The 23,000-nt window shown below is 40.3% G+C and overlaps 1 protein-coding gene across 1 annotated transcript in view; it reads right to left on the reverse strand.

Moving 5' to 3' along the window:
* The window catches only part of LOC307254949 (disks large-associated protein 1-like), a gene marked incomplete at its 3' end in the record, with an annotated part of 121,185 nt that overhangs the window by 61,427 nt on the left and 36,758 nt on the right, over positions 1 to 23,000 (reverse strand). The gene's annotated exons all lie outside the window — the stretch shown is intronic.

The following is a 23,000-nucleotide window of genomic DNA, read 5'->3' on the forward strand; positions in this document are numbered from 1 at the left end:
TATGGTGGTGCTGAATGTCTGAATGTACATGGAATTGCTTGGATTCTCCTAATTAATCACGATACATCACCTATTGTGGTTTAATATCAGCCTATTATACTGGTAATAAAAACATGAAACCAACTCAAGCTCCTAATCAATCTCCTTAGTGTGAGTCAATGACTAAGGTAGACATAAGTTAGTATGCCAACTCAAGAAGACAAACTATAGTTGGATCTTCAAGCCCCTGTATGTGGTTTAGGAAACAGATGTGCCAATGTAGCAGATGAGAATATGGATCAATAAGCAGGAAAAAAATATCATTATTAGACGATTAGTTAACTCTAGGCAATATTCGACTATCACATTCAACTATGTACATTTTTAGTCGAGGACACCTAGTAGGTACCTGATGAATGGTTTACACTTTAGATTAGGGGGATGCAGAAAGGTTGTAAATTACTTATTAATAATTTGCTGATGATGTGTTGAGGAGTATTTCATGATTTACTAAAAGCTTTATAGATGACTAACAACACATTTGTAATATGTTAACATAACACGTATTAATCATCTACAAATATATACTACTGTTCATTATCTAATGACGTATATATAAATTGTGAATCACATGAATCACTAATAAATGAACATTATTATAAAGTGTTACCCCCTTTTGTTCAACAAAATGACTATGTTCAAAGAAGGATTGTCATGATTATTGCAAAGGTAAAAATAAATAAAAGAATACTTTGGCAACACTAAATCACTGGACAAATTTGAAAAACTGAGTGTTTGATTTGGGGGCCTGGAGCCAGCTGATCGAAGCAGTTATATCCAGATTTGTAGATTTGGAAGTGTGGACGTCTTTCCCAGTTCAAGACCTGTCTTACTCATTTCTACTCAGTGTACCAGGCAAACGATTCCATTCTGCCTTCTCTTATTAGAGCAGGTAGAGTACAGTAAGAAGTCCCTTCTATTGACCTTATATAACAGTGACATCACGTCTTATGGGAAAAGGCTCCAGGCATCAGACTGCTCACAAGGCAATTTTATTACAAATGAATAACCATGCAGGGCAACAGTGTTCATTGTGTGTGCAGCATGCATGGTATGTGTGTATGTGTACTTGCACTCTTGCATTTGTGGTAGAGTTGTGGAATAGGTATATGTGTGTGTGTGTGTGTTTCCTCTTCACTACTTGGCCTTGCTTAATATAAAATGACAGCTCCACTGGCAGAAGGGCTGCTAACAAGCTACAGTACCCCCTCCCCCCTCCCCCCACACACACACGGATCAGTAGAGTTCCAACTGTCCTATAGGAGCTCCATCAAAATAAATCATGTCACATACACATCTTTCCAGGTAAATCAGTATTATTACTGACAGGGGTGGACTGGCCATCTGGCATACCGGGCATCGTCCCGGTGGGCCGGCAGGCATTTTGGGCCGGGCCGGGTCCATTTATTAAAAAAAAAAAAAAAATTAAAAATCTTTTTTTTTTTTTTTTTTTTTTTTTTTTATGGACCCTCGGCTGTGTGACTTGGCCGGGCCGAGGGCCCTTCCCTCTCGGGAGTGCCATGGACATATAATTGTGCGTGCAGGCTGTCAACTTCACCTGAAAGTTAAATAAAACTTTGTCCCAGGCCATTACTCATTATGATTGGTTCTAGGCTGGGCCTGGCCCAATCACACACACAGCAGAGGGCCGCCCATTCAGAAGCTGCATTAAATTGTATTATCATGCATTCAACTTCTACTCCGTAATTATGAGCATCTGACGATGGTCAGTTACGTTCAGGGCCGTCGGACTGCGGACAGGCTTGGGGGGCCCAAGGCAGAGGGGGGCTGCACCCAAAAAAAAATATATATATTTTTTTTTTACTGGCTCAATATAGGCCCCTGATCTTTGAAGGCCCAGAAAAACGTTATTTAGGGAAAAAAAAGATTTCATGGGCCTTTCATTCGTCAGTACATTTATGTTATTTTTTAAATAACATTGTTCGGGGCTACGAAGATCAGGGGCCTATATTGGGCCATTAAAAAATACAAACAAAGGAAAAAAATTCCCGAAGCTGACTGGATTTTTTAAACATGTACATTTCTTCTTTCTGCTTTTTGGTCATCTGTGTCTATACATTATTCCAGCAAATAATAGCCTACTAAATAGCTTACATAGGAAACAGTTGATTTATCCTTAGTTTTCTCTTCAAAGTGCACCAGATTGATGAATTTTACTTTAACATTTGAAAAAAAATCTTCCGGGGGAGCATTCCCCCGGACCCCCCTAGAAGGTCCAGGGTCCACGACACAGTCTCCCAAATTCCTGTGAGAAACACTGTGTGTGTGCATGATTATTAAGAGTCATTAGACCAGGGGTTGTGTTACGCGTAATGATTTGGTCATTCATCAATAGAAACATTGTGTTGTTATCTGGCTCAGAGAGTGACCAGTCACTCATACGTTTTGGACTATAGACAAACATAGCTTTTACATGTTTGTATTGTAAGACTGCCTCTCAGAGGGCCCATCAGGACTTCCTGTATAGGGGCCCAGAATTTGGAGCAACGCCCCTGCCTCCACATATCGTATAAATAATCATGGTGGGCTGCCATGGCCAAAAATGCCAGGGCTGAATTTTTGTCCCAGTCCACCCCTGATTACTGATGATGTGCAGCAAATATAACAAGTGATGTCTTTCAACGAAAAATAAAATTATTACTGGATTGTTTGGAATAGAAAATGTCCGCGGGCCTCATTTATAAAACTGAGTGTAGAATCCATCCTATAACATAAAACCATGCGACACACTTGTACGCAGTCTTCCCTTTATAAATACCCACCAACAGTACATTGTGGGGGACACGATCTCCGCCCCGTGTCATCCCACTTCTCCCAGTTTCATCCAACAATCTACTATACATGGTGAATGTTACATTTTTTTCCTGCATCTGTTGACGCTTATAATAAGCACAGCACTTGACATGAGGAAAAAAGGTGACCAGCCGCAAAGAAATTGACTGGGAAGAGAGCCGCCGTAACAGGCACACACACACGCGCTGATGAGTGACCAGATCCCAATTCACCAGATGTGGGACAATGAAGTTTGTGTGGGACAATGTGGGATACCAATGCATCCAGGTAGTCTAAAGAACTTTAAAAAAATAAACATTTCTATTCTTCCCTTTTGCATTTAACATTACTATGCTTTGCCATTTGGTTGATTCAGCCGCACATAACAGCATGCAAATGAAAACGTAACAAATATATCTTATTTAAATGCAACTTTCCCAAGTTTTCTCACGTGTGATAACATACAGTAGTAAGCATTGGGCTTTCATGCTATATCATGCGCAGAATGACTTGCCCCGTGCATCCCACCCGCTCTGCACTACCACTATCCCATGCCATGTTTTGAACTGCTAACGGCCACGTCTGTGTCACGGGCGGCAGTTGATGTCGGAACACAGCTATTTGATAATTGCAAGATCATAAAACACGCATTTCAAAGATGGAGTCTGTCTGTCAATAACAATGTGGGACAACGTCTCTATTTGCGGGACGTGTGAAAAGTAATGGGAATGCGTGACTGTCCCACAGGGGCGGGCCGTCCATTGAGGCAAACCAGGCAATTGCCTGGAGCCCCGGGGCCCCATAAGCCCCTTTGGGGCCCCCAAAATGCCCTCTTTATATTTTGCCCCATATCTATTGTTTTTTATAAAAAATCTCTTCACAATAGTATCATCGGGATGTCTAATTTCAAAAGGCAGAAAGAGTGTTTTTTTTAACCCTATATTTCTCTTTCTCGTGACATCACAGAAAGAGAAATATAGGGTTAAAAAAAATTGTACTTTGTAAATATTACTGTGATGTCACAGTAAAAGACATCACAGTAATATTTACAAAGTAAGTTTTTTTTTAACCCTATATTTCTCTTTCTGTGATGTCACGAGAAAGAGAAATATAGGGTTAAAAAAACACTCTTTCTGCCTTTTCTCAGGCTAGGATGAACCGATTTCAATTTTTTTCGCACATTTATACTACATAGGATCTCAGAATTCAATACACCTTCATATTCAAACCGGTGAAGTAGGCCTTTAATATCAAAGCTGCCGAAGCTATTAAACTTTTTTACAGCACCCAGCGCGGTGGCAGCGGGACCTTAGACGGAAGAACAGCTGTCTACATCATTAACCGGTAACGTTCCAGCTCCTACTGTCAATCCAACAGGTGGCTCTGGCTCAGCCAGCAGCTATGCTAATGACGTGAATGTGTGTCAACAAACTGATGGAGATAAGTAATGGTGCAACGGATCACGGTTGATCCGTGGTCCATTCGGACCAACCCTCACGGTTTGGGACCCACGTGAACCGCGGATTGGATGCATATATGCTAAAAAAAAGACGCCTGTGTGTTCACGTGATCGGCGATCGTGTATTACAGAACAGTTAGTGGCGATCGGGGCCAGCCTCTAGGTCTACTGTAGGCTACTGACAAAAATCACACAACACATTGCCTGTATTTTTGTAACAATATTTAGGCCTATTAGTTTAGGCTATATTTGGCTGCTCCACTTTAGCGATAGTTAAGTTTCAATTTTGTTTTCACCTCCGTGTGTAACAGCTGTTCAGAACAACAGCTGATAGGCTTGCGACAGCAGGAGTCAGTCTAAAGCCATCAATGATCAATTTAAGTAAAAAAGCAAAATAAAGCTATCTCTTCCTCCCTCTATCTGTGTATATTTCTCTCTCCCCTGCACACTTAGTCACTACTATCCATGCTTAAAGAAGGCAGGGTTATAACCTATTTTTTTTTTTTTATATTTGAAGATTTTATTTCAAATAGGCCTAGACTCTGTGGACACAGGCTATTTTGTAATTCACTGTGTATTTAAAAAATAAAACAACACATTTAATTGAAAGCAAAGTCATATTGGTCTCTAGAATTTTATCCAGGTTAGTGGCAATCATCAACTTCCTGTCAGAGAGAAAGCTTCCTCTGCGTGGCCCCTCTGACACACTTAATGAACTAGGACTAGGCAATGGACATGTCATGGGTCAGGTTCAGTTAATGGCTCGAGTTTGACCCTGTGATGTGGGATCCTCTTAGACCAATCCAAGCTAAGAAAGCCTCTGACACGTACCTGAGTAGTCCCATCCAAAATGAAAAAAAGCTAGTGACTTTTGTTCATCTCTTGTATGGAGTATCTCAGTGTGCGCGATATAAGGTACATTAGATGCAAGGGCCCCCAAATGACTGTTCGCCTGGAGCCCCAAAATGGCTAAGTTCGCCACTGCTGTCCCACACAAAGCGGGACATCTGGTAAACCCTAGTGCTGATTACAATATCATGATTGGCATAATTTGGCAAAGTCATTATAGTCTTTGTAAAGCAGTTTCACCCATAGTTGTACTGTATAAAATAGCACATATTAGCCTACATGTAAGCCTGTATGGAGGCCTATATAAAATATATTGTTCAAAGTGAAATAATGCATTATGGTCTATACCAGAGCATTGTTTCTGTCCCGTGAGATTCACACATTTCCAAAACGCCAGGGTAGTGTAAACTTCCAGGGTGAAATGTTATTGAAAAGAGATGCATGCAAGCATTTGCTTAATTCATAACATGATTTTATCTAACAACATATACAGATTTAATTCATAATTGTTGGCCATAACTTTGTACAAAACAATTTTTTACGCACCGTCTACAATATATTTGCTCTCCGTGGCCAGAAACACCTCCTGATGTATAGGATATTATTATAGAGCAGCACTGTAAGATCCAATTCAGAATTCAAACCAAAACCTTTATCGACCTACTTGATAAGTAATTCAACCTACATCATAACTGCATGCCACAGATTGGGTGCCAAGTGTTTCATAGTAGCTATGTGTTTTTCTGATGACTGAGCTTTATTTTGTGGTGTGACCATCAAGATTCACAGATTCCCCGCACTACGCATGGTCGAAAGTTAGCGTGGGAAAAAGTGCTTACGCACATTTCACCCGGGTTGACGCAAGGTTTCTGTGTGTAGCAGCCTTTATGAATGAAGCCCCAGGTCTAGTTCCACTACTAGTGAATTTTTAATATCAAATAAATACCATTGGATTCTGATCTTTTCCTATTCTCAATCCGTAGTTGCATATTGTGAAAATATTAGTTGTTTAAAGTCATTGGACATAATCCAGATTGGTGCAATACAAACGTTCTTGTCTGGTTATGAGTTTAGTTGCTTTGGTAAATTTTACAGTGCAAAGTAGCCTACCAGGGAGGAGCTATGGGAGAATCTTCTGTTTACAAAACAAAACCAACAAATGTCACCATGTGAAATACAGCCAGAGGGGGAGGACGACCGTGCAGCAGGGTCGGCGGTAGCCAGGGGCAAATGTGGGCTGTGCCCACCCAATCAAAATTGAAGATTTTTTTGATTTTTTTAGGTGGAAGTCCAGACCCACAATCGGACGGACCTGTTCGTTCGCTGTCCAAGAAAATGTCAAATAAAATTCAGACAATTAATTAATACTAAAGAATATACCATTACCATGCATTGCTTCTAATTGTATTATTGGGTGGGCAGGACAGCCTGCCTCCAAGTTACCCACCCGCTTATAGTGGTCACTGGTCAGCAGAGCCGGCCCGAGGCATAAGCGAAATAAGCGGTGGCTTAGGGTCCCGACTGCCAGGGGGGGCCCCCCGAATTTTATTTTATTTTTTTAATTTTGTATGTTTGATATCAACATCATATTATGTAAATGTAAATTTTCATACAAAAAAAGGAATACAATGTTTTGGTAGATAGTTAATAGCTTAATAATTGAATCAGTTCATCTGGGAGGTAATCTGAGGTTAACTGATCACGTCACGTTCACGTCCATGGCATGCACAGTGTGTTTTGAGTTTATTTAAAAATATTTGAAAATAGGGCTGCCCTCAGTTGTCCATGCACTGTGTATAGTCTATAGCCTATTTCAGCCTCGTCTGTGGAAAAAAAGATAACTGGACAACAGAGTTCTTCTGCTTCGTTCCTCTCACTGCATTTAAATGCATTCACTATATTACACAGAAAAATATGTCCCGTAAAAGAAAAAGAGCACCAAGCCCATCCCAGAGGACCCTGCATAATATTTTATTTCAAATTTATATTTTTATGGAAAATCTATGTGTCTTTCTTCAATAGCTTCTAATTCATCCGACCCAGTGTCTCCAAATTATTTGTTCACACAAAATTCCTCAGATTTAGCCTCTTAATTTTCCTCTCAAAGTGCACCAGATTCATAGCCTGGAAATCCAGACCCTGATATCTTGAACGATAGAGGGTCTGGCCACGATCAATAGTAATTTCCAACTCAAGGGGCGGCTCCTACTCGTGCATTTCAAATGCCACTGCACGCAGTTTGATAGCACTACAACCAATCAGAGCGATGCACAAGGTGCGATGCACAGCTGTTCGTTTAGCGAACAGCTGTTAAACTGTTAAATTAAACGTTTGCCGTTGTCGGTCGGCAAAACAGAACATTCCACTTACAGCTAATGAAAGATTTGAGTGCCGTCTTCCAAATCGTTAAGGGTCGAGGCCAAAGCAGTCTCAAACTCACACAACATATCCGCAGCCATCTTTGATGTTTACTATCACGGCTTCGACGTCGCATGCACGTCACTGTCGTCATCCGGTTACGCGCCCATATTAGATAGAACCAATTGAAACCATAGCCAGATTTCTGGTTTTCTTGATAAAGCTTCAACGGAGCGTGTCCAGACCAACACGCGCAGCAAATTTTATTTGCCAGCGCCTAGTGGCAGGTCTGGGAATGCCAGGCTACCAGATTCATGCATTTGACTGTAAAAAGGTAAAAAAAAAATCCCCCGGACCTCCCTAGCAGGGTCGTGACCTCGGCTGGCTACTATTTTCACCCAGCTGGACATCGGAGGCAATAGTGCAATAGTGGAATCGTGTAATAGTGCTATCATGGCAAACCCCCCCCCCCCTCCCCCCCATACAGCGATGTGTCTAAAAGCTTACATTACAGTTAATGTGCCAAAAAGCAGGCATGGAGATCTTGCAAGGGCCACCTACTATTTCTATGTGCCCACCCCAATATTACTGCCTAGAACCGGCCCTGCCGTGCAGACAAACACACCATTCTAGTGGGGCAGAAGTGATCATTGAGAGGGATTGTTTTTGAGTAGTAAAGACTTTGTATCTTCATTAATATGTTGCAAAGTGTAAATGTTAATGTGGTGTAGTGGTTAGAGCGCCCCGCCAATAGAGGCTCAGTCCTCGTAGCAGCAGACCCGGGTTAGAATCCGGCCCGGGTCATTCTTTGCATGTCCTGTAATGTGTAATCACAGAGAGAGTTGGATGTGTTCGGAAGTGTTTACACAGCCCCTCAATCCAAACTGTGTTTAGTGTAGGCATATTGTTTGTCATTAAATTGCTGAGCTCAACTTTCTGCATACAACATGAATTAAAGAAAATACTTTCTGCATGGCTCTGACTTATCCTTCAATACAACTGAGGAGCAGTCAAATAGTTTTTCAATTGACAAATGTGTTTTCTGCGCACTTAACATATGATGCTGAAGCAGAAGGATTTTTGTCCACTAGTAAGGCGTGTATGAATGGTCAAAGATTTTCACCAAAACGACCTGACAGCATTTAAAGATATAGCATGTAACTTATATTGCCTCATGAGGTATTCTGAGTAATTAGAACACTGTCGATGTATCTACATGAGGTAAGCCTTTAGTGATGTCTCGTGGATTTTATACCAGAGGCTGTACGTCCAGGTTTTTTCTTAGCAGTAGAATCAACAACTGAGTGACACAAATGGATACAGCATCTTCTCTATCATTCTTGCCACAGTACAACTTCTCACTACTACATGTTTCTTTAATGAGAAAAACGTTATGTTGACTTGGCTTTAGATATTGTGTACTTATACTTAGTTGCCGTATTCAACTTAATACTCAGATGTGATGAGCAGTCACTATCAGTAGTTCTTCTTCATTGGCCACTGCGAAGTGGGTAGGGAGCTCGCCTCTGGAGTGCAGGGTCGGAGGTTCGATCCCCCGTCTCCCCGCCACACGTCGAAGTGTCCCTGAGCAAGACACTGAACCCCAAATTGCTCCCGATGGTTCAGAGAGCGCCTTGCATGGCAGCTGCTGCCATCGGTGTATGAGTGTGTGTATGAATGGGTGAATGTGGTAAGATATGTAAAGCGCTTTGGGGCTGAGAAAATCGGCTAAAAAGCGCTATATAAGTCAAGTCCATTTACCATTTACCATTCATTGAAATAATGTTAGCATGGATTTACAAACATCCCTGGATTGAGGATGGGTGTCTGTGGTATGGGAAATTATAGGCAGGAAGTTTTGAATTACTGTCTCACTGTCAAGACATTGTATTCACAACACTGTGTCTAAAAATAAAACTGAAGTGAATGGAGGGAGGAAGTGATTCACTTCAAACGAGTCAGACTTACACTGCACACTAACTAGGGCCTTAAATAAGCAGTGTGTTCTACTAGCAGCAATATAAATATACAGGTGAAATTCGAAACATTTGAATATCATGCAAAAGTTCATTTATTTCAGTAATTCAACTTAAAAGCTGAAAATAATATATTATATAGACTAATTACATGCAAAGTGAGATATCTCAAGCCTTTATTTGTTATAATTTTGATTATTATAGCTAAAAGCTTATGAAAACCCCAAATTCAAAATCTCAGAACATTTTAATATTGCATGAAATCAAAAAAGAAGGGATTTTAAATACAGAAATGTCAGCCCTCTATAAAGTATAATCATCCATACTCAGTACTTGGTTTGGGCCCCTTTTGAATGAATCCTTGCCTCAATTCCAATTAATTTTTCATGATATTCTAATAATATGAGTATCACCTGTAAATTCATTAATACCAATACACCTGTTTTTAATCTGCTTTGTTTTTAATCATAAAATCGCTAGCTTTTGCTGCAGTGTGCATGTGAATCGGAAGTAAATGGAGCCAATGAAAAACATTGGAATGACATATTTCATAAAAATTAAACAGATTTAAAAATACAGTTCAACAGTCCAGCATTTGTCCTTTTGGGATTGAGAGGAGATGTTTTAAACTCTACCAATAAAGAGTTCATACAGATTAGAGCCAGGAAATGATTAGCCTAATTTAGAAGGAAGACTGGTCAAATCTTATCTCCAATGCAATGTCTCACTCAGTTTGTTCCATGGCACAACTAGATTGGATTAAGACATATACAGAACTTGCCACTTGAACGGACCGTGTCACTTGTCTGAGTATACATGGCCTTTCAGAGAATCGGATAAATGGCCAGAGCATGGCATGACTCCGCTACGCTAGGTGGCGCTGTAGCCCTTTCAACAAGTGGTTATAGAGAAACGTCCGGTTCCTTTCCGGCAACAACACTACTATTTATTAGGTCGTCTCCCCGACAGGGATTCTCGGGCAAGCGCAGAACGCAAACTACAATATGAGATATGCGATCCTGTATACATGCAGAGAGAATGCCGACTATGAACGAGTTATCTAGGTGTTCTTATCCGCCTTCGCTAGTCTGTTAATGTGCCGACTTGTGTGTGAAGTAGATCAGATAAAGGTGTTTACATGCATTTTACTGTTGAAGTCTTATTCATCTATTTACCCGATTATGAGTGCATGTTAACGCACTGACTGTGACCACATATTGCCATTTTTACATTTGTGATTTTTCCATATTAAACAAACATGTAACATTACATGTAAAGCAGCTAATGGCATTTGATCAAACAACATTTCAGTGAACAGCACTGATCATTGTGTTCCACATAGAAAGGCAAAGACAGAAAGAAGACAGCCCAAGCAGTTTGTCAGAACAGGACCAGAGCTTTAACTGCTGTCAGGAATTGGGTTATTATTGCAGTTTGCATTGCTTGATTCCTGAATAAAGCTAGGATTTACTCATGAGTTCCACGGGGAGCGCCCAATATGCTTCACTTTCATATGATCCAAATATATCAGGAATAGTAAAACACATAGCTTTCTGCACTTGTACAATTGACCCTTCAATGTAAATGAATAGGAGAGGAGGAGAATGCGAGACGACGAGTTATATGTTAAAGGAAACTCATTAAGATTGTATAGAAGACATGAGAACCGAATGTGATTGACAGCTCAAAACATGCTCCCTGCTGCATTTTTCAGCAAGATCCATACATGCCAAGCAGACTGGGTTGATGCTGTGTGTAGGCGGAAGGATAAAATGAGGCTGAGATCAAGTTATTTTGGGCTAAATGGAAGCAGGCAAACAAAAAGCCTTTGAGTCACCCTCTGAGGGTGGATAGCATTTTTTAATACACTCGCACACTCATCTCACATGCAATAAATACCTCGACATCAAATTCAGAGTTCTCATTTTGTATCTTTTACAATAGGGTGTTATTCTGAATGTATTCAGTTTTACTGAGAGGCCCTCCTATTCCTACACACCTGTCTTCAATCAGCCTATCAACAGGCATACACTGACTTATGATTAATCAATGCATCGTCCTTCATTTTATGTTTTGAACTAAATCGTGGTTACAGCCTGATGATCACTGCTAGCATGTTGAGCTCTGCTCTCCGGACAAATATTTACCAACGATCTAATGGTCTGGGAGTTTGAATAGCTGTTGCCACCACATTTACCACAACCACGTTATACATCATATAGCCTATAAAAAATCATCATGTCCATCTCTACAACAATAATAATAAGGGATTTTAGTGCATCAACAACGTTACGTTCTTATTTCTGAAATCTCTCAAAAACATGTTTCAAATAGGCTAAATGATTAGACTTTTCTACATTGTAGCAAAGGGAGAAACAAGGCCTCTCATATTTCAATGGATTTCTTTTTCACTTAAGGCTATTCTCGTGAAATAACAAAATGTAAAAAGAGTGATTTGAGGGGAAATATCTTGTTTAAATTTGTGCCCCAAACTTTTGATTTGTTGGGATTTCGTGGCACATTGTTAACGCTGTTCCAGGTTGAGTGAGTGTTCAGGTAAAGTGAGCTCACACAGACAAGGTGGAGAGGTTGAGAGAGACCGTGTGCAGCGGTCTGCCAGCTCAACCAGCAAGAGTAAGTGAGAGGCCACATGATTCAGAGTGAGTGAGAGGGCCTATTATTCCACCTCAGTATTGACGATAGCAAACATGCAAATACATTTATTTGCAGAATAGATTTTTTTTGTGGGATAGATTTTTTTTTTGTGTTTTTCACCTATTTATTGATTGCACAGTTTTAAAATTGGGAGCAGGGAGGGGAAAGACATGCAGTAAACAGAATTTTGATGGCATGCATGTTTGATTGGGCGCTCAGGAATGAGGCTTACATATAACGTGACAAACGTGTACATGGAAATGGAATCAGAAGAGCGACATACCAATGTAAACACTAGTGTAAAGATGACCTTTTTTCCACAGATGACCTGATGTTAGTGCGGAGGCGGATGGATCTCACTGGTTCACTGAAATGTTCACATAGTAATGATACCCTCCTGTTAAGCTGATGGGAGCTTTGTGTGGTGATATGAGATGGCTGCCAACACAACTCAGTATTTCTCCACCACTCCAGTCTTGTAACCTCTGTCTTTGCATAATGTCTGACTTATAATATTTGCTTTGATATTTGGTTTTGTTTTGCGTTATGTTAGTGTTTGGAACAGTGTACGTCATGGGAAGCAGGACACATTTCTGAAATTAAATGCACTAGAAAAAGGGACTACCAATTAATTTGTTTTCCCGGATTCTAGAGAGTTTTTCTACAGTTACCTCTTCACCAGAGCTGAAGCAGCCAGCTCAGCATCTCCTCAAAACAACTGTTAACCGGGAATGCATTGATGTGTTTTTGTTGCCGTCACTCTTAAGGCTGGTGAATTGTTCCCTTTTAATCGATATGACTCGGTGTAAGTAGATGCGCATCTGCGGCCCACTGTGTGATTGGAGGACACAGTTCACTGCGCTCTACAGTAGAGCGGAGGTTACACACTTTCCTTCTCTCTCTCCTTTCTCATTTCACACAACGTACATCCACACACATACACTCTTACACTCGGGATTTCCCCTCAAGTATTCTTAATGAATACATGAGTGTTGATTTTCTGTAATTTTAAAGTTAAGATGGTGTGAAGACAAAACCAAAGTCTCCCCGCATCATCCTTATAATTCTTATGTGTTTGATTGAAGCAATAGGTCACATACATGCTTTGCATGCTACTTCCCCTAATAGTTAAAGGTAGAATATTCAACTTTCAGAAGTTGTCCACCACATTGCTCTAAGCAATTTATCTATCTGTGGCGTAAAAGACACTATTAATCATGACATCCTTCTTAATAAACTGGAGAAATATGGCATTCAAGGTTTGGCACATGACTGGGTCAGAAGTTATTTACATGACAGGAAACAATTTGTGAAATTAGGGGAGTTCACATCGACATGCTTAGATATTGTTTGTGGGGTCCCTCAGGGGTCAATCTTGGGGCCGAAATTATTCCTGCTTTATATAAATGACATATATAAAGTGTCGAAAGTCTTAAGGTTGATTTTATTTGCGGACGACACAAACATCTTCTATTCGGGGAAAGATCTGAATAATATGGTTGAGATCGTAAACAGTGAATTGACTAAGTTACATGGGTGGTTAAACCGAAATAAATTATCACTAAATTAAGAAAAAACTAAATTCATGATGTTTGGCAGGAGAGCATCAGATGTCGCTGTAAAAATCAAGGTAAATGGGATTGAAATTCAAAGGGTCAAGCAACACAAAGTCCTAGGGGTAATAATTGACGATAAATTAAGCTGGAAACCACAAGTTAGCCATCTCAGGGGCAAAATAGCCAGGAGTATTTCTATACTTTGGAAAGCACAACATTGTTTCAATCAAAAGGCCTTGCTTGTATTATACTGGAGTTTAGTTTCCCCACATCTGCATTACTGTGCTGAAATATGGGGAAACACTTACAAAGGTACATTGCACCCGTTGGAGATTCTTCAAAAGAAAGCAATACGAATTATTTACCAAGCCAATTACAGGGCACACACTAATAACTTTTTTATTGAAGGCAGAATTCTCAAATTACGTGATGTGGTAAATTACCACACAGTACAAATTATTTACAAGGCTTCAAAGAAAAGCCTTCCTAACAGTTTACAAGCAATGTTTGAAGACAGAGAAGTTTCGCATGATTTAAGAAGAAAAGGTAAATTCACTAAGAAAAATATACGGACCACACTTAAATCCTTTTCGATATCTGTAAATGGTATTAAGCTGTGGAATGGACTTGATGAAGTTGTCACAGGGAGTTGCAGTTTGCGCAATTTCAAAGCAAATTATGTTTCAAAAATTATTGAAAATTACAGACTAATAACCTGAGCACAATGTCAATGTCACTTTCATTACAATGTTGTAACAAATAATACAGGCCAGCAGACAGACTTGTTTTGGAATACTTTTGCAGAAGTGCTTAGACTACCAGTTTAGTAATGGAACAGGCCAAATACAAGGCCACTTCACACTTTATACACTTGGCATTGTCACAGAAAAACTGAACTGTGCTGAACTGATTTTAAAAGCTGAAGCAATTAGATTAAAATTGACTGTGTATTGGACTGCAGATTCTTAAAAAAAAAGTATATGTATATATATATATATATATATATATATATATATATATATATATGTGTGTGTATATATATATATATATATATATATATGTGTGTATATATATATATATATATATATATATATATATATATATATATATGTGTATATATATATATATATATATATATATATATATGTGTGTATATATATATATATATATATATATATATATATATATGTGTGTATATATAAAAATAATGTTTTTTGTTTGTTTTATTTTTATTTTGTAACAGTAATCTGTGTATCTGAATCCGAATTTGATGAAAATGGGGGCGGGACCTGATAAGCCTTTGGCTTCTTCCGTCTCCCTTCGGACAACACAAAGTATGATGTATGAATATTTGCAAGAGAAAATTGTGTATTGTGTGGAATTGTCCGAAAGAATAATAAATAAATAAATAAATAAAAGCCACCTCAAACTCTTGCGTGACGTCCAACTCTCACGTCCGACAATTTTGTAGTTCTCCATCTTAAATTCTAGAGTGACGTTCCTTTGTCGCACACACACACTCTAAACATGTGCACACACCCGCACATAGATATAAATACATGGGTGTTTTAATCTAAACTGTTCTCGTTATTGCTTGTGCTATGTTTGCTTTCTTAATTTAGATTAGTTCATGGTTATTGACTTACAGGTATCGTTTTAATCAACTTGCCTAAGTGAATAAACTCTTCCCTTTTGATTTTAAGAAGCAGTGTCTGTGATATTTGTGTCTTGTGTTTCACTAATTGCTGGTAAATAGTTCCATGCTCAAATATTCACTCCTTTATTATCTTTACTGTATATTGTTATCAACTTGGTCATTTTTAAAGGTATAATCTTTGGTACAGAGTTTTCTTTTTCAAAGGGTGGTGCTCCGTAGGTATTAATAAGTCATTTGATTAGCTTGACTAATTTAATTGATCATTAATTAACTATTTTTCTTGTTCAAAATATTCTTGACTTTGTCAAATCTACCCCTTTTGAATCCCAACACATACTATTTTAAAAATGGTGACTTATCAAACAGTTTGAGTTTGAATTGACAGAAGGGTTTCCCACTCCTGTTGCAACAAAAATCAGCTGGGAGGAGTAACATGGAAACACATCACATATTATGCAGAGTATTGTGTGTGTGTGTGTGTGTGTGCAGCACATGTCTGTGTGCACATCTTTTTCCAGATTTCCCCTCCCTTTCTCTTTCTCCTGTCTCCTTGCTTTAAACAGAGATATGTGTCACCATGGTAACCACAGTATCTATGTGACATTAGGTAAACAGAAATAGAAAAACACTCATTATACCTATACTGCCTTCCAAATCATTTAGCAGCCTTTAACCTTTGAGTTAGACCCACATGTAGACTACACACACAAATACACAAGCTGCCTGAATGGATTGTCCTTTAAAGGTCACATATTATGCTAAATGCACTTTTTAAATGTGTTCTAACATATCCATGGGTCCACAGTGTGCCTAGAGACTGCCAAAATATTTTTAAAAATAACACTCTCCTTTTCTCACAATCCCCCTTTCTGAAACCACCACCCCTCCCCCACCCAATATACTCCAGTCAGAATTTTCCCCTTTTCTGACCTCACAAACTGGAAAGCCAGAAGCTTCCACTGTGCAGCCCACACCCCTATTTCTTATTGGTCCACGGCCCTGACAGACAGAGGGCGAGGCGTATCTGGCTTCGCTTCCGGACAGGGGGCGGGGGCAGCGCAAAGATTGTATATTTACGAGGGGAGCTGCAGCTCTTTTTAAAAAATAGGCCATTGTGAGATTAGCTGAACTTCAGCATAGTACAATAAATTATCTGAAAGTTTTTTTCAGCAAACAATTAAAGAAAAATGTATTAGTGACCACTAAGACCATATAATATGGTGTATAATAGTACCGAAAAGTGTATAATATGGGAGCTTTAAGGCAACAGATGTTATGTTCAGAGGCCTGAGGCCTGTTTCAGGTAGCTGGTTTTGAGACAACCCAGAGTTTGTTCGCTCTGAGTTAGTGGAAACTCTGGGTTTTCCGTTTCAGGTAGCAGGTTCAGTGCAACCGAGAGTCAGTTACTGCGGCAACATACGCCATGGGTCTAACCTGCTCGGGAGGTGGTTAGACCTACCCTGAGTTTGTTTTCACTTTACGCTGCAGCTCCGACTGAAGAAAGAGTGTCACTGTCACACGCGTCCCTGTATAGTTTGAAGCAAAATCACTCCATGGAAATCTCCATCAGGATGTTTTTATCATTTCCTGATGATTTTACGTTTGACCGATCATTTATCTGATCAGTAGCCTTGTTCTCAGCCCTCGGTCCGTTCATATAGGCGGCCACCTTACACATCGAGACATGCTCTACATTCAGATTAATAAACCTATTTGTATTGTATGCTTTTTAATGTCTGTGCCACTGAACAGATTTATGTCAGGTGGATTCATGTAACGCTGCGGCTGCACGCAATCTTTACTGTTCACTTGTGCAATCCTAAAGTCACAGACGAGCCTCGTTAAATAGCCCAATATGAATATAAAAATTATATAATAATTTAAACTGTGATCACTTGAGGAAAATGGATCTGGTAATAAATCAATCAGGCTCTTCAATGGAAACTGTCACCTAATGTGTCTGATGTTAATGTCTTTCACTCCCCATTTAAAAGAAGCGACCGTCTGTTTACTGCACAGTATTAGGCTATAGCTTCCCAACATATTATACAGTGAATATAAAACACTCTCAGCAATGCTGTGCCGCGCCAGCTTAATACTTTACTGCTGATATGCGAAACTTTTTAAAATAGACTATGGCTTCTCATACGGAAGCGAAATGATTCTCTTGACAAAAAATGATTGCTCTGTTTTTTTCTGAATTGCAGAGGAGATTAGATTAGAGTTATTAGACAATATCCCCGTTAATTCTTCTCCATACCATAAACTCATTCGTTAATATTTCTAACTCTAGTGGGAGGAGCGGAGATTTTTTTTCTTTTCTTTTTTGAGAAGTGGAGAAGTGGGAGGATCAATCATTTATTTCTACTGTTTCCATGGTGAATCATGTTATCAGAGTCAACCCTGTGCTCTGAGTTGACCAACCCTGTGCTCTGAGTTGACCAACTCAGAACGCAGGATTTAACTCAGAGTATGTAAAACCAGCTACCTGAAACAGGCCTCTGTTTCAGGTAGCTGGTTTTGAGACAACCCAGAGTTTGTTCGCTCTGAGTTAGTGGAAACTCTGGGTTTTCCGTTTCAGGAAGCAGGTTCAGCGCAACCGAGAGTCAGTTACTGCGGCAACATACGCCGTGGCTCTAATCTGCTCGGGAGGTGGTTAAATCTACTTTGTTTTCACTTTACGCTGCAGCTCCGACTGAAGAAAGAGTGTCACTGCCACAACGCGACCCTGTACAGTTTGAAGCAAAATCACTCCATAGAAATCTCCAGCGGGATGTTTTTATCATGTACTGATGATTTTACGTTTGATCGATCATTTATCTGATCAGTAGCGTAGTTCTCAGCCCTTGTTCGTTCATATGCGGCCACCTTACACATCGTGACATGCTCTACATTCAGATTAATAAACCTATTGTATTATATGTATCTCATTATGTATTGTTTTATTAACAGGAGTTTTTTAACATCTGTGCCACTGAACATGGGCTATTTATGTCAGGTTGAAATGTAATTCTGCGGCTGCACGTGATCGTTACTGTTCACTTGCGTGATCTGAATATAGAAATAACATAATAATTTAAACTGTGATCACTAGAGGACAAGGGATCTGGCAATACATCAATCAGGCTCTACAGTGGAAACTGTCATCTAATGTGTCTGACGTTAATGTCTTTCACTCCTCATTTAAAAGGAGAAACAGTCTGTTTACTGCACAGTAGGCTATTATAGCTTGCCTACATAATACAGCGAATATAAAACACTGTCAGCAATGCTGTGCCACGGCAGCTTAATAATTTTGCTGCTGCTGATAAGCGTAACTTAATTCTTAAAATAGATTGCTTCTCATACGAAAGCAATGATGCTCTTGACAAAAAATGTTTGCACCGGTTTTTTCTGAATTGCCGAGGTGATTAGATCAGAGTTATGAGACAATATCCCCGTTAATTCTTCTCCATACCATAAGCTCATTCGTTAATATTTCTAACTCTAGTGGGAGAAGCGGAGAAGTTTTAATTTTTTTTCTTTTTTGAGAAGTGGAGAAGTGGGAGGATCAAGCATTTGTTTCTTCTGTTTCCATGGTGAATCATGTTATCAGCGATCCATTGACGATGGCTTTTACGCACGCGATCAATCCAGAGTGAACACGCTCAGAGTTGATTGACCCAACCAAGGACGAAATTTTGATTTCAGAAGTGGGGGGGACACACATTTTTAATAAAACTCACTGACCCCTGAAAAAATCCACTGACCCCTGGCTGCTGCTGATCCAGCTAAGATAAACATAACAAAAGGTGGAATATCTATGAGCAACTTATAATTTAATTAATTACAATACTGTAGAAAATTATTGCCAAATAAACTAGTTTATGTCCCTCCCTCCCTACTGTGAGTTGCTGACCCAGCTCATGAACTCACTACTGAGTCGCTACTATTTCTTACCAATAAAATAATACATTTAGACAACTTTTTAGTACGCTGGCCTCAATATAAAACTGTACCTGTCCAGTTTGCTTCTTTCATCTGACAAAATATATAGATGCACGTGTTTGAACTTTGAAAGCTCTGATACAGATTATCGTCACCCTAACATTTGTCACAATGCTTAATCTCATGACTTACATATGTTTATTCTTTCAACCTCACCTGTGAGCCTCCAGCTTCTCCTCCTCTACCTCCTCCTGCCTCTTCTCCTCCTCCTGCCTCTTCTCCTCCATCTCCTCCAGCTTCTCCTCCTCTACCTCCTCCTGCCTCTTCTCCTCCTCTACCTCCTCCAGCCTCTTCTCCTCCAGCTTCTCCTCCTCCTGCCTCTTCTCCTCCTCTACCTCCTCCAGCCTCTTCTCCTCCAGCTTCTCCTCCTCCTGCCTCTTCTCCTCCTCTACCTCCTCCAGCCTCTTCTCCTCCAGCTTCTCCTCCTCCTGCCTCTTCTCCTCCTCTACCTCCTCCAGCCTCTTCTCCTCCAGCTTCTCCTCCTCTACCTCCTCCAGCTTCTCCTCCTCTACCTCCTCCACCCTCTTGTCTTCCATCTCCTCCAGCCTCTCCTGCTCTCCCTCCTCTAGCCTCTCCTCCTGTATCTCCTTCTGTCACCTGACAAAAATATGTTGATGCATAACATGAACAGTGCGACAATTTGGGGTGCAACAATCATCAATTTTGATGATATGGTTATAGAGGAAAAAACTTCTAATTTCACAATTATCATGAGTTTTGATGTATAAAATCACATTTGTAATCTATTTCATTGTAATTTCCCTAATCTTTCATTGTTGGTGTTTTTTCATTTTTGCTGCCTTTCAACATAAAATAGTACATGAACATAAGTGTATCTCTTTGGCATTAAATATAAGCTTTTTAAAATATTTGCATTGTTGGGGCTCTACAGTTAAAATAATAATAATAATGATGATAATAATGCATTTTATTTATCAGCACTTTCAATAAAACTCAAAGACACTTGACAAGGTTATTGAGATCTTTGTAGCTAATTGATGAGGAGGATCTTGAAGTGGATATGCTGCTTTATTGGGAGCCAGTGAAGGTGTTGCAGGATGGGTGTAATTACTATCTATGGGTGTAATGCATTTATTTGAGTAACTTACACTTTGACTTCTAAAGAAGTCTCTTATATCCACTTTTCTTCTTTTAGACATGTCGGCGCCTAATTACCAAACACACATACACACACACGCACGCACGCGCACACACACGCACGCACGCGCACACACACATGGACACGATTCAAACATTAATGTAAATGAAACCTGATATTCATATCATGGGGTAAGAGCTATACACTGAGAGCAGCGGAAAATACTGATAAACCTTTCGTGATACTGAAAATGCTGGCTTTAGACTCACTCAACAGACCTCGCTCAGCCCTTAATCTCGCTTCGTAGTATACCCCTCTGGACAACTAGCAGACTGGTGTACTCATCATGGATGTATTGGGTGTACTGAGTGTGCGCGCAAGATGGAGTGACAGCGGGGACGGCCAATCACACAAGAAACGGCAGAGCCAATCGAGGAGCTTGTGGGCGGTCTAAACTCAGGGAAACAGGCTTCAGCTTGAGCGGCGGTTTTCCGCTTGGTACTAGTGCTTGACATGTCTCTGTTTACTATAGCGCAACATTATTTTTGGACGGTAAAAAGTGCAGGGGACCAAAACGGCCTTTTGAAAAAGTGCAGGGGACATGTCCCCTGTGTCCCCCCCCCAAATTACGTCCGTGGACCCAACGCTGATCCACTGTTCTGAAACCCAAAACCCAGAGTTGCTCATCAACCCTGCGCTCTGAGTTGATTAAACTCAGTGTATGTAAAACCAGCTACCTGAAACAGGCCTGTTAAATGGTAAATGGACTCCACTTATTTAGCGCCTTTCCCTGGTTTTTCACAGACTCAAAGCGCTTTAAATTGTTTTGTACACATTCACCCAATCACACACACATTCATACACCGATAGCAGCAGTTACCACACGGTGCAAGCTAACTATCGGAAGCAATTCGGGGTTCAATGTCGGGATCGAACCACTGACCCTGCACTCCAGTAGCGACCGCCCTACCTGCTTTGCCACAGCCGTTCAGTCAGTCCCATAGAAACCACTGTCTATAAACCACAAAGGCAGGAGGATTTTACAAACGCAGACCAGATGTGTTTAAATAAGTGCTGTCAAAATTAACAGAGGGAGATTCATTTCTGGAATTAATGCATTCCTTTTTTTAACGCATGCGCAGAATGAGCGGCTCCGTACATCCCACTCTGCACTACAGTCACTCTAGCGCTGTGGCTCAGCTGACCCAGGATCAGTAGCTGCACGCGGCCAAACATATGTTTTGAACTGCATACGGCCCCCCCTGTGTCGGGGCGGCAGTTGCTGTCAGAACAAGCAACAGGAGGAGAAACATTGTCTGTTTTGTTCAGTGCACGGGAGGACTAAAAGTGAACGTCTGCAGTTTTCAGAGGTTTGTGTGATTAATAAGTGACATCAACATAACGTCAGATTTCTGGCAGAAATGAACTGTCTCCCAGAACGTGGTTAACCACACACACACATCATTACATGTTTAAATGGCCTTCATTTACAGTATATAGCCAACCCTGAGACTAGTGGGCCAGCCATATATGATTGTCAAACATTCGCCCCGCGGGCCGGTTCCGGAGATGATTTAATACGGCCCACGACTTGTAGAGCACACATTTCTGAACATGTAAAAAAAAAAGTCTCTAGCCCATTCCTGTGAGGAGTTATGCATTTTTAAAGAAAATGGTAAATGGACTTGACTTATATAGCGCTTTCTAGCCGATTTTCTCAGCCCCAAAGCGCTTTACATATCTTACCACATTCACCCATTCATACACACACTCATACACCTGATGGCAGTAGCTGCCATGCAAGGCGCTCTCTGAACCATCGGGAGCAATTTGGGGTTCAGTGTCTTGCTCAGGGACACTTCGACATGTGGCGGGGAGACGGGGGATCGAACCTCCGACCCTGCACTCCAGAGGCGATCTCCCTACCCACTTCGCCACTTCCGCCCGAAAAACAAATAACCAAAATGCTCACTCCAGCCGCTAGGGGGCAGCCACAATTTTAAAAAGCACATTTTAACAACGTGGGAAATGGTAAATGGCAATCTTGCTTCACCGCTATTAATGTTTCCTCCAGCGCTTTATGGCAAAGTAAAAACCAAAAAAAATAAAATATATATATATATTTTTAGTGCTGAAGAATTAATGTACTAGCAAGCGCGGTGTGTCTGCGGCTCTGCACGCGCCTACAAGATTTATTTCCTAATTTTTCAATGCAGCTTAATGTAGCTTTTTTTTTTTTTAAAGATATTTTTTGGGCATTTTTATGCTTTATTGATAGTGCAGAGAGACAGAGGTGAAATGGGGCAGAGAGGGGAGTGACATGCAGAGAACGACCGCGGGTGGGAATTGAACCCGGGTCTGCTGCTGGGCCCGGCCCGGGAGGGGGACGCCTTACCAACTGAGCTAAAGGCGCCCCAATGCAGCTTAATTTTTATGTTTTGAATTGGGAAAAACATTAAGTCAGCTGCAGATATGACTTGACCCCCAAAAAATTCTAACAAAAGGTTTTTCAGTGGATTACAGTAGTATCAGATGTACTTAAAAATATACTGAAAGTTTACCAAAGTTTGAC

The sequence above is a fragment of the Ammodytes marinus genome (genome assembly GCF_949987685.1).
Source record: "Ammodytes marinus genome assembly, chromosome: 9".
In the NCBI taxonomy this organism is placed as follows: domain Eukaryota; kingdom Metazoa; phylum Chordata; class Actinopteri; order Uranoscopiformes; family Ammodytidae; genus Ammodytes; species Ammodytes marinus.